The sequence below is a fragment of the Corapipo altera genome, unplaced genomic scaffold (assembly GCF_003945725.1).
Source record: "Corapipo altera isolate COAL_440 unplaced genomic scaffold, ASM394572v1 0, whole genome shotgun sequence".
NCBI classification, from domain to species: domain Eukaryota; kingdom Metazoa; phylum Chordata; class Aves; order Passeriformes; family Pipridae; genus Corapipo; species Corapipo altera.
In genome coordinates, this window is record NW_020884872.1 from 29,216,358 (window position 1) to 29,229,484 (window position 13,127).

The following is a 13,127-nucleotide window of genomic DNA, read 5'->3' on the forward strand; positions in this document are numbered from 1 at the left end:
TCACTTCACTGGACATACGACACACCATACAGGAATTTATCATAGCAGTGACACATCCTATTACAGAGGTTGACTCTTGAACCTGCTCACTTCCCATTTGTGCTCATATAGCATCTTACTAGCAACTGTAGCAATTGTGATACTAGGCAAGTATTTAGAGGTTTTGGATGTTTTTAGTGACACTTACCATCTGGAACAAGGTCAAGAGACAGCATCAAACAGTCCTTTCGTCCATTATAATAACTGTAAAGTGATTTTCAGACCAGAACTGGTCCATGTGCCGCAGTTTGAGAGTTCCGATTTAAAAAAAAAAACAAATAACCCAAACAAATGGCAATCGTTATTAAGCATTGTATTACAAAACCAAGGACTGCAAAGAATAAAAAACAAATAGCCATGGTACTAGAAACATCCTGATGGGGTTGGTAGATATGGCAGAAAGAGATGCACTGCACTTTTCTTTACAAGCAACCAGAAGCCAAGCAAGATATTTTTGGCCTCTAAAATGACTCTAACAACCAATCACTAGCAATTGCACTGTATATGCAGTTTTTCTGCTACTTATCTCCCTATGACACAAAGCTGTTTTTTTGCTTGAAAGTAGCTGCATTCTTCAGGAGAAAGAAAAGACAGTCTGCTACATGAAGATGTCATTACTTTGAGATTATTTGTTAGGATCATTAAGACACGATATTTTTAAAGTGAAGATGGCCTGCAAAGAAAGAACATGGTTTGGGTACCCCTTATTTCATGTGTTCATGTGCATTGAGGGATAAATTTAGATATAAAAAATTCCAAGTAAAATATATTCTGCTTTCTCTATCTCCATTCCATACAGGAGCCACTAATGATATAGCAACCTGATGTAAGGAGGATAAGAATATCCATACTAGGTCAGAGCCAAGAATCAACAAATCCAATACCCTGTCTCAAGAAGTGGACAATATTATTCCAGAAGGAGGAAAATTTGTACTTCCGTTTCAGACAGTTCAATGCAGAGTTAAAGCTGGACCCTTGGTTCACTGTGGGTAGATGAAGATGCATTAGCTCCTGCAAAGAACAGTGGACAAATGTTTTTGGAAATGCAAGCGGAAGCCAGGGAGTTCACTGAAAAACTGGAGCAGAAGAGCATCACCATGCATATGGGTTGGTAAAGGGATGCCTGGAGCATGCTTTCAGATACCTACCATTCCAGCAAAGCACCAACTTGAGGACAAATCCCAGCATCCTCTGGAAATGCTGCTTCTTTGCCAGAGTGACTTACTCTGAAATTAACAGGAAAGGGCTTACTTGGGTGGAGGTTTGAGCAGTTGAGAATGAAATTTGACTGAGGACATCTTTATGATGTTTCCAGTCTCTTGTGTGACAGATCAATACACCCCTGCTCAATCTTTACAAAGAAAAGAAGTAGAGAGTATGAAATGCTTAGGGAAGAGTGCCAGAACAGGATAAGCATCACAACTGAAGTCTAAATATTCTTCTAGACTTAAGCACTCAACTGCTCGCACATTTCCTAAGCTAAAGGTGATATTTTTATATCTGCTAGTCTTCAATGGATTTTTTTGTCCATAAATTTAGGAACATAGTTCTAGGGAATGGAAGAGGTAGTTAGGACTTAAAGTTTTCAGAAGCAGAAATTTTACTCTGTTCTTTTAAAAAATTAGATTTAAAAGGGAATTAACAGGAGAAAGACAAAAGGCACAAATAAATTGGAACAGTATAAATACAGTTATATGGCCCATTTTTTCTAAATATTTCAAAACTCTGTCCAAAGGAAAGTTATTATTGTTCCCAGTGTACTCACAGGCAAAATTAAGCCCAGAAATATACAGATAGTGACCAGAAGTCATGTAGCTATCGCATGATAGAACTGGACATTTATTTCAAAACTCAACAAGAGGGATTTTTTATCTTAATGATATAACTGCTAAACAAAAATCCCAATATTTCAAAGCTTATGTTTACAGTGGGGAAGCCAGGAATGCTTCCCGGATCTGCCTGGGTCTAGCTCAATGCGAAAGTTAAACAGACACCATCACCATTTCATGCTTTCCTGGTTTTCATGTAAAGTAAATCCAGACATAGGAAGCAGACACTCTGTTCTCTATCAGACCCAAGCTTGGACTTGAGACCAAGGCTGAGGAGTTTTTACTGGTTTGCAGTACAGGCACAGCTACAGGGAGCAAAACTAGTTTCAAATTCTCAGCAGTAAATATTCATGGCCGAAAAATACGACAGGAGGGTAAACACTAAAATTGGTTGGCTGCAAAGATTTAATTGCAGTATTTTTAAATTAAATACTTCTTTGAAAACTCATAAAGTAGACCAGAATAAAATTTTTAGCCCTTGCTATTTAAAATTTTCTATTTCTAGTCTTCCAGGAAGACTGACCCAAATTTGTAAAAAAAGACAGCTTGAAGTAAAACACAATTTTTTTTTATTATTTTTTCTATGGCTTGGCTTTAACTACCACAAAACGGTTTTGAAAGATCTGCTTGAGATTTTTTCCAGTGCTTGGGTTCGATCACCGAATCAAAAAACTCCATCTGATTGTTTGCCTAGTTATGTTAATGATTCCCAGCCCAATGAGCTAACCTTCAAATCACACAACCTCTTCATTAGTCTCTCAGAATGCTGCAAGACCTTTAATTCTTTTACCTCTGAATGATTCTTTTAGCAGAACTTGAAAGAAAGACTTTTTATCTCAAATATGAACAAAATTTTAATTATTTTCTCAAGTACTTCCCTGTGCCATATACATTACAGGAAATATCAGCAGGAAATCAATTTGACAGACACTAATGTTGCATGTTCACCAGTTCACCAAATTACAACAGCCATGTTATCACAATGGACATGAATGGTTCTGGCCCTGCAGAAAACCGAGGACACCTAATGTGGTCTAATTAGGACAGCAGTACACAGAAGTAATACAGTCTTAAATGAGGGTTAGGGTGTCTTTCAGTCAGTCAGTTAAGAGGTTTTCTTTGTTGATGGGCTTTCACACACTTTTCTATGTCTTTATGGTTTCTAATATTTTTAAGAACTAAGGCATAAACATATCTGGTTACCTAAAAAATGTGATGGATAAAAATCCTGCTGTTGTTTTGTGGTTTTGTCTTCGTTTTTCTAGCTGTTTATAGGTGGCATTTTTAAGCACTACATTTAAATTTCATGTTTACCTTATGCCAAAACATTTCCTGAGACTTGGCAATACTGTTTCCTTTTGTTGTGCAAGATGAAGCAAAACGTAAAAAGTTTTTGTTTTGTCTCCCCCTCAAAGTGTTCTTCTAGAGGTAATCTATAAAAAATGCCATCAATGAGGACCAAAGTGCACAGTAGCTGGTGTTGGTGATAAAGATTACTTTTTAAAAAACAGAAGGTATAAGATACACCATTACTTCAGGAACTTTAAGAGCAAGGAAGTAGAAATGAGCTTTCAGAATAGAAGGTGTTTTGGTGTGTTTTTTTTTATTCCTGTTGAACAGTAATTGTACATTTCCCTTTTCATCCTCTCTCTCTCTCTTTATTTCATTTTTTAATACTACTTTATAGACAGGACTTTAGAAAGTTTTCTCAACTTTTGATTAATTTAATCTAACGTGCAGATGACTGGCATCTCAGGCATTTCTGCAGTACTGAAACTCTTTCAAAATTCCATCCACACGCATCCTCGCAATGATAAAACAGAAATTCTATAAAAGTATGAAGAAAGGGACAAAGCTAAACCTTTAGTTTCTTATGGGGTATTATTTCTTGTTGTTTTTGCTACAAAGCTGTAATTGGCCTAGTGAGATCTGATAAATGTCTTATTATAAACTTGAACATCAACCGATGGTGAAAAAAAATATGATGGAACTTGTGACTGAAGGAAAAGTAAAAGGGTATAAATGACTGGCAGTTCCCATTTCTTTACAAGTGTTACATTTCAGTCCCCTGCCACTACCACATGTTTCCTGTTCACAGATAATTTGTACAACATATTTTATCATTCAGTTTTAGACATAGTTGAAAGGCTTTTGCCTAAGGCTTGGAACACTTTGAAAATTGTATACCATTTGCAAGGCTTTCTTCTGCTTCGCTGTGCAATTAGGTGACTGCCTTTCTGTAGACACTGGATTTATCATATGTGGAATTGGTTTTTTTCGCCAAGGTGAACTGGGAACAAAAATGCAAGTATTTTTTCAGTAAGCCACAGACAAGGGATTAGTGTGCTGGCACAAAGCTTGAAGGCTGCCTGTCAGTCCCAAACTGGACGCTGTTCCCTCACAGAAGGAGTATTGTAAGCCACAAAGTTTCATACATAAATACTCTGCCACCCACTCTTACACACCCTGTCTATATATGATTTTAACTTCTAAGGTGCAACAAGAGCATCCGATCAAAATCATATTTTTTCTCTAATTTTCTAATGCAACTATTTATGACACTGTTGATTATTTTCTTCCCTTCCTTCACCACCCCCCCCTCCTCCTCCTCACTCACTTTTCTCCCCCACCCCTCCCCAGCTCGGTCTCTACTAAACTTTGCTCTCGTCTGAAGTGTGGAGATACTGATGTGCTAAGAGCTTCCCCTGCTGGAAGTTCCTAGCAAGAGGTGCTGTAGTCAAGTAGGGATGGATCTGGGACTAGCTCCCAGTTCAGCTAATTTATGTGCTCAGTTCCTGTCAAGCAGAGAGTACATAATGTGACTTGAGATGCTGATTAAATTTCATGTGTATTTCTATGTTCTAAATAAACCAAATTTTAAAGTCAGATTTGAGCAATGGTAGTTTATAACTCTCATTACAGCAGTTTGCATTTTTCCACTGAATTCTGTGAGGAAAAAGGAGACAAATTCAGGCCTTTTGTATAATGTATCTACGTGCTTTTACAAGGTCATCTTCCCTTCCAGTAGAGGATCTGGAGGATTCCTTAATAAGTAAACCTTATCTATTTAAATCATGCCATTGTTTAATGCGAATCAAATTGTGAATTAATTCTTTGCTTTTGGTTGCAGACCAAACTTGTGGGAACTGTGAGAGCGTAAGTGTGTAAGCGAGCTACAAGGAACACTTGTATCATATAGCATAATTCCATTGGAAGAAAGGAGTATTTCTTCAGACTACACGTCTTTCTTAGGCAGTGACTACCTAAGTGCCTCTTCTGTAAGCTTCTAAAAAGCTACATTTTTGAAATCAAAACTAAGAGAATTTCAATCTAATTTTTTAGATATCCATCTTAGAAATACCTGGCTGCAAATACCTTAGCTGTTTTTTTGAGTGCAAGGCACAATATTATTACTTAAATAGTGTAAATGGAGTAATATACTTCTGATAGACTGTGCTGGAAACGTGGCCACTGTTTGCACAGTGTGACTGAGCAGGCAGGATTGTCTTGACCACTCTGTAAGGTCTCTCTGCCTTTGCATAGGCCAGCGATGTGACTTTGGCATATATTGTTTCCTTGGTCACACCCATCTCTGTTGATTTTGTCTGGTTAGATTATAAACGTTTTCTGGGGCACAGATTGACTCAGTGGTTTGAAAGCTCCTCAGTGTTCTGAAGCAGGTGGCACAATGGATGGATTAGTGTGGTATTTCCCCTGTGATGGTATAACCCAACCTGCAGGGCTTTGAAGTGAAATTGCAGCAGACTTAGCAGTCTTAACTCTGCCAAAGCACCTCTACTCCTACCTGAACTACCAGGCTCACCTGAGGATGTATTTTGTATCCTACTGAATCATAGGTATTTGGGGCAGTATAAGAGAAACCTTTCTCTTTCCAGCTGTAGCCTAGGGAGGACTGAGTCACAGCAGAGCTGCCTAAGTGTGTTTGAATCAGCAAATATTTGGAGAGCTCCAGAACTCCCACCATCTGTACACATGCAGATACACAAGTAAATGGAAAGCTTCCAAAGGAAGTTCTCTTTCAATCCCCATAAAATGCCCTAGACCCAGCCAGCAACTTGAGCAAAAGGAACAGAGGATTTCCTTTAAATTCTCTACCTTGCTTAATTTAATCTGCTGCCTGGTAGAAGACACAAAAAGGTTACAAAAAAAAAAGGCACTGGGTCACGGGATTTCCCAATCTAAATGTAATGATAAACCCAGACTGACTCTCTTCTTTCTGTGCTATCCATTGTGCTTTGTCCCTAATGGGAAATATGGTTTGCCAACACAGAGGCAGCATACACTGTAAACAATGACAAGAAGAAAGCTAAATATTATGCATACTCATTGCATGCAATCCTAAACACAAACATCCCTACTGAGTAAAACAGAAAAGAAGATCTATTTTTTTTTCAACTGAGGAACTGCTGGGTCTTTTTAACCCTTTATTTTCTCAGTTGTGCAATTTGCAACAACATACAACAATATTTCACTACATGTGTTACAAGCAAGTAGTCCTTAGCTAGAGTTTTTTCTTTAGTACAGCTTAGCTGGCTGATAATTTCATTAACTAGTTTCTTAGTGCAGTTCACCATAATGACTGATTTCAAGTTTCCAGACGGCAATGGTACAATGACTCAGTATGTGCACTTGAGCTTTTCTATAAGTTCTAACTTTTTTAATCAATTCATTTCACATGGGTTTCATTTCTTTTATTTATTGATGGGCTAAGGATATGTTCATGTTCTACTTTAGAGTGCCAAGAAGTCTGCTTTTTAATGTGAATTCTGAACAAACAATGCAGGAAACAAACACGTTCTCCATGCAGAACACCTTTTATTTTATCCAAATGCTTAATGTTGTGACATAGGACATATTTCCAAACTATTATGGTCTCATTTGCATGCCTACTTGTGAAATTTATTTAAGATGTAAATTATTGTTTTCTTGTAAACATCATATCTCCACCCTGAAGAGTAAACCAAAAAAGTCTATTAAGATCCTAGCCCAGTAGGGCTAATTTCCAGGAAGGTAATAAAACCGTAACCATAACCCTGAGGAAGCCAGTTCACAATGACTCACAAATTTCATGAAACAGTAGCTCCCAAGTTGCAGTGTATCAAGGTAAGCCATGATACTTCATTCCAGAGACAAAAAAATGTTACTTATTTCTGAAGCAATGTCTTGGCCTGTAACTTATAATGAAGCGCACTCTGGGTTAGATTGCCTGATAATAAAAATCAATTCTGTGGTATGCATTTTTTATTCATTATGCCCTGTTTTCCTCTCATTTGAATAGCAAAATATGAAAATTTTCATTTTTATAGAAGTGTTGTCCTTGACCATTTTCTTGCTATGAAACCTCTGCCTTCAACAGTGTGAACAGTACTAACATTCAGCAGCTGGCATCTGTTGTTCCTGTTCTTTTCTGGATACTAAGCAGCATAGAGTATATGAGGAAATCCTCATCAACTTATTTGTTAAAATGAGTGGGCATACCTACTCAGAACTCTGGTTATTTAAAATATTAAGTCTGTGAATAAAACACAGTGCATCAAAATTCTCCATGCATGACAGAGTACTCATGTTTTGCAATTGAGTGCTTGTATGATTATTTACATTTGCTTGAAACATTCACATATTAATTATTAAATGAGATTCTAGCTTGCTGATGCATGATTATTTGCAAATAAAAACTGTGATTTCAGCTATTGTTTTATTATCATTAATGCATAGCTATTAATAGCTATATTATCAGAAGGATACTCTTTGATCACAATTGATATGACACAATAACAGGTTGTAAAATAAGTAATAAGAATGTAGAACCAAGACAAAACCCTAAATACTTCATTCAGAGCAGGATTATAAATACCTGACAGACACACCATTTCCTAATATGTGCATGGGTGACGTTCTCAGTTTGAGACCTGGCTGCAAGTTAGAGAATAGCCTGGACCATATAAAAGAGGAATGAAGGCTAAACCAGCAATTATATAAATAAGTGTTTCAGCAGAAGCACAGAATGTTATTTAAACATGTGTTCTACCTGACCACAAATCATCAGCGGCAGCAAACAGCACTATACAATGAATGAGGATCAAGCATCACAGACCTGTCTCAGAGCTATGAACTTACATGTGATAGGTCTACTGCACCTCCAAAAAGCAAGCTTGGAGCTTGTATTTTACATAGGTTTTGTACAGGCAAAATGTAACCCATCATCAACTGGGGAGTTTTCTTTTGTGTGTCTGTGCTACTATGACTATTTTGGATCCTGGCCTGTACTGGTCACACTGAGAGACATTTAGGGATTAAATATTACTCAAATTCCAGTTTTCGTTTACAGAAACGACAGAACTGTCATGGGAACAGTCCCATGTCCAGAATGCAGCATTGCTTTAGTCCCCACAAGCATGAGATCTGAAGCAGCCAAACACCCTGCAGAGAGGAAGGCAAGTTCTCTCTAATCGGGCCTGCTGCTCTGCAACCTCCCTAGCTCAGAGCTGCTCTCCTCTGACTTGTCCAAGATGGGCTTTGTCCTAATGAAAAATCAACTAAATATTCAGATTTGGTTTTTCATTAAACTGAATTGTTGCTTTCTAGCCAACCCCACTGGAGCATATTAAAATGTTTTTGTGTGGGCTGAAATTTTCCATCGCTGAGGTCAAAACAGTGTTTATGCTATTTTCCCGTCTACATCCTTCAATGTTAGAATGAGCTGGTTTTAATTCACAATAATGCATTAGCTAATTACTCTAGAAGAAACGCTGGTTTAAAGCTGACAGAAGTAGCGCCTACACTGTCTCCCACTGACATACGTGAACACATGAGCGAGGTAAGAAATAACTGCGGCTTCAGCCACTGGGGTAAGCCTCAGCTGCTCCTGGACTAACACACCTGAGGAAATTCAGATTAATCCATGTCAATCAGAAAATGACAGCAGCCTCCCTTTCTGGGGGGGGTGTTAATTGAGTTGGGTAGGCATAGTTTGGCATTTTAAACATCTTTCTAGAATATGTGATTTGTGCCATCTTTGAACATGAGGAAATCCAGTTTTCCCTCATATAAAACATTTTTTCAGTCTTCAAAATAATCCTATACCTTAAATGTTTCAGATTTGACATGGAAATCTGGCATGAAAATAGCCTTTTTGGAGAAGCAGGACATAATCTTATTCTGGATAAATTGATTTTCTGTAAGCAAGTTGGAGACTGGGAACCTGCAGCAGGTATTTTTTTCCCACTAAGTTGAAGTATACCATGGTTAAACAATGTACAGGCATACAGTTGATTTCGGTAAAATGAAAAAGATCCTTAAACATTGCATAAGTTTTGCATTCTTTAAGAGTAATGTTTGCTCTTTCATATGTGCCAGGAATAGCCTGTGAAAATAATTTATATCCAGACTGAGCAGTGTTTTGTATTCAGAGTATACTTTTTTCTATAGCTTCAATATGCACTCTGTGCCTAAAAATGAATTTTACAATTGTATACAGGACTTTTCATCATAGTGGAAGCTAACATGACACTTATATGCATTGGAGGCATGCCCAGCAAGTGTGCACAACAAAGCAGTTCTTCAAAGCTGGTGGGATGAAGGATATGTGTTTCCTGAAAAACTACTAAAATACATATTCTAGGATAAAGCCACTTAGGCCGCTTAACTGACATAATGAAATTATGTAACGTACCAGAAACTGGTATGTCTCTACATAACCTGATTGTCCCCTGAGAGACATCTCTAGAGCTTAGACTAGATGCTAAGACCAGTCAGACTAATGAAATGAGTTTTCCTATGGATTTGTGTGTTTTGCTCCTTTAAAGCTCTGTCTTGAATAACCCAGTTTTCCCTCACAGTCTTTCCAACACCAGACAAGACATAACAAAGCTGTTAGACAGTATATCATTGCTGATCAGCTGCAAGCTGCTGCTGCCAAATAGGATGTATGAACTCAACTCTACCTGTCTTACAGGGGGTTAAAGATGTTCTTTTATTCAGTTGCCAATATTTATGAAAATATTAAGTATTTCAATGGCTTTGAGACATCATCTTCTTTTGAATTTCGTTGGTTAAAAAACCTTGTTGAATTCAACAGGTCCAAAAATCATTAAAGGGAAGTGGGTGGTATGCAGACAAAAAAGGGAGTACAGCTGCAGAAAACGTGGGGAAAAGTGGAAAATATTTTATGGATATCCACACACAAAAAATCAGCAGCCCAGAATGTGCTAGCTAGTCAATGTCTAAACTGACTGCTTACTGCCTTCTGAGTGGAGTCTGAGTTATTGCTTAAATATCTGCAATTGTTTTGAAATCCCAGTAACACAGATACCACCTTTTTCTCTGTGTGTTTCATATTGCAAATATTCTGCTGATCAGGTTAGTATATTGGATCATCTGATTCCTAAAAGAAGGTAATAGAAGTCAATTTGGTCCCTCTTCCCTTAGCTAGAAATGGTCTGTACCTAAAGTAGGCCAACACATGGGACAAATTCAAATTCTGGGGTAGAGACTAGGGTTATGGGTAAGATTGAAGACCGTCTTCATTCCTTGCTTTCATTTGCTGCCATAACCCTGGGAGTTTTTTTCCTACTGAGCCATCGAAATGTACGAAATGTACAAAATATATGGTAGACAGGTCATATCTTTGTGTTGGAAAGCAACAAGCCAGCTGTAAGCCATTACTCCGCATGGTTCACAGCAGCTGCCTCTCTGCTACAAAGCAGGTTGGGACCAGACCTATGATCATCCACACTGTTTAGTTGCTGATATGCTCCTCAGCACATTTTGAGGCACATGCCCACTAGTCTACCAGGCACTGTTCAAGGAACAGGTTGGAGCAAGGACAGTCTCCAGGTGACAGTAGGGGCAAGGTAGAGAGAAGAGAAATGGTACATGTAGACATGACCACGCCATCTACTTGGTCTCAGAAAACAGCCTCTGATCACATCATTACTTAGTACAGACTTCGATCCTAGAGCCATGCCTGCTACTACCTTAGGTAGTAAAAGCATGCTAACCACATTAAGGTGGTCTTTATCCTTGGACCAGTTGGCTGAGTTTTCAGGAAAGTCTGCATCTGAGGTGTAATGCTATCCAGTAAAATAAGAAAAAAAAAAGTGTGGTTTTATTTTGTGTCATCCTTAAAAACTGATCGGGGGCATTGTGATATGATGGAAATATTTTTCCATGGTCCTGTCCAGAGCCAGGTATGAATATCTCCACCTCAGAAAGCCATTCTCACACTGGTTGACCTGCCCAATGCCATCAGCAGAAGCAGAACCCTGATGGTGCCCATTTGTGCAGCCACACTTCCATGCTATCAAGCAGAAAGGGAAATGGAATAGGAGCAGCTTTGAACAGTGCCTGTGCTTCCCTCAAGGCAAAGAAAATGTTCATCTGTCTGGATCTACCACAGTTACTGCTGCTTTGCTCCAGTGAATGGGTACAAAGACCAAAGAGTAAAAGTCAGTGTAAGACTGTCCTGTTAGGCAAATACATAAGATAATTAAATTAAGAATACATGTGCAGTCTTAATTTTAGCATTCAGAAAGATCAACATTTTCTAGGATTTCTAATACCATATCTCTGTATATATGTGTATATCTACTCTTGGTCTGCTGGAAAATTTTTCTCTGAAGATATTTTTAACAAGATACAGATTTCCTACCGATTGCACAGGCTATTGACAAGAAAACCAGAAACAGATAACAGGGGGAAAAAAAAAAAAGAGAGAAATTGTTAAGCTTTTAATAGAAATGTTTATATTTGCTTCATTCATTCGCTAATTTTGGTGTGATATTTTTTTAATTTTTCCCAAAAGAAGGGGTACCCCTCTCCCATCTATCCTTTTTTATTAATCTTGTTATCATTGAAATATATGACTTACCTCCCTTTTATTCTGGAGGGGAAAAAAACAAACAAAACCAAAACAAAACAAAAAAAAAAAATTAGAAAAAGGGCAAAAACCAAAACAGCATGGAAAACACTGCAATAAGACTTTTGGTATTTTTTTGGTATTTCCCATGTAAACTAAATTACTTCTTCAATCAGCCAAAATATGCATTTAGGAACATGCTGATGCTTTTCAAATTGTAGTAGATAGAGGTACTTAATCACCAGTTTAAGTAGAAAACGGGTACCAAGGGAATTTTCCATGGGGTGATTTAGCTGTATGCAAATCTCTTGTGTACTGTAGTATTGCAGTGCTCAGGAGCTGAACACTGTAGAGCTTGTCAAGGGATTAGGTAACAATGAAGATTTAAGAGCCAGGACAAAGCTAGATGTAGGCTGGGAGTAATATCCTGGTCAATACATCCTCTGGTGTAGACAGCTAGATAAACATGTAGATAAAACTTACTACAGCAATGTTCAAGCAAAATGCACCACAGGCAAAGATTTGAAGAGAAACTCCCACAAGACACTGACAGCTTTTCCCCTTTTTTGTCCTTTTTACTGAATATTATTGTAATAATACTACTGAATATTATTTGAAGTATCATGGTAAAACCTCAGGACCGAGCCCATTGTGGACCCAAACCTTCAGGGGATGCAATTTGTAATATTTCTCACCACTAACACAAATCCCACAGAGCTTGTGGTGCATGCTAGTTAGTAGATAATTTATACGTGTGAACTAAAAGCAGTACTGCTGTAAAGTATATGCATAAGGAATTTTTTATAAATAAACTAAAGGTGTAAATAAATTGGAGGTTCATGTGTTCATAGAGTCAGTATTCTGCATCATAAAAAGGTCTACATTAAGATAGAGCCTGCCATCCTCCAAGTGTATGCATCAATTTCTATAATGTTCATAAATAGCTCAGTTACTACCTGTAAAGTAGCTATAGCAAAACTGAGAAAAGCATCCAGGAGAGAAGAAAACAATTTTTGTTCTTACCCCCTGCCTGGGAATGGGTGGCTTTTGGTGCAGGAAGGTTCCCCTGAGCCACCCTAGGCAGATGAGAGGCCAATATAGGGACAGGTCAGCCAGCATGGAAATTAAAACAGAGCAAAAGTGGATTATAGTTCAGTGGAAAAAGAGCTGTAACTACACTTTGGAAAAAATTTCAACTGGTCTCACAGTTATCTTCATGCCAAGCCAAAACACTAAGAACTTCACATAGGACAAAAAAGTCATACCCCAACTATCTGTATTGAACAGTGAGAAATGTTGATCCTGAAGTGTACATGAAAAAATCAAAGCAGTGATCCTCCTTAGGTTTCGTACCACATGTTGAGTTCTGTGTGCATCACCGG

At 37.9% G+C, this 13,127-nt stretch overlaps 1 long non-coding RNA gene across 1 annotated transcript in view; it reads right to left on the reverse strand.

Annotated features, from left to right (window-relative positions):
• The window catches only part of LOC113948959, a 40,031-nt gene that overhangs the window by 20,894 nt on the left and 6,010 nt on the right, over nucleotides 1–13,127 (reverse strand). Inside the window, exon 4 of the long non-coding RNA XR_003528278.1 lies at nucleotides 1,208–1,265. This is a non-coding gene — a long non-coding RNA (uncharacterized LOC113948959). The remainder of the gene's footprint in view (nucleotides 1–1,207; nucleotides 1,266–13,127) is intronic.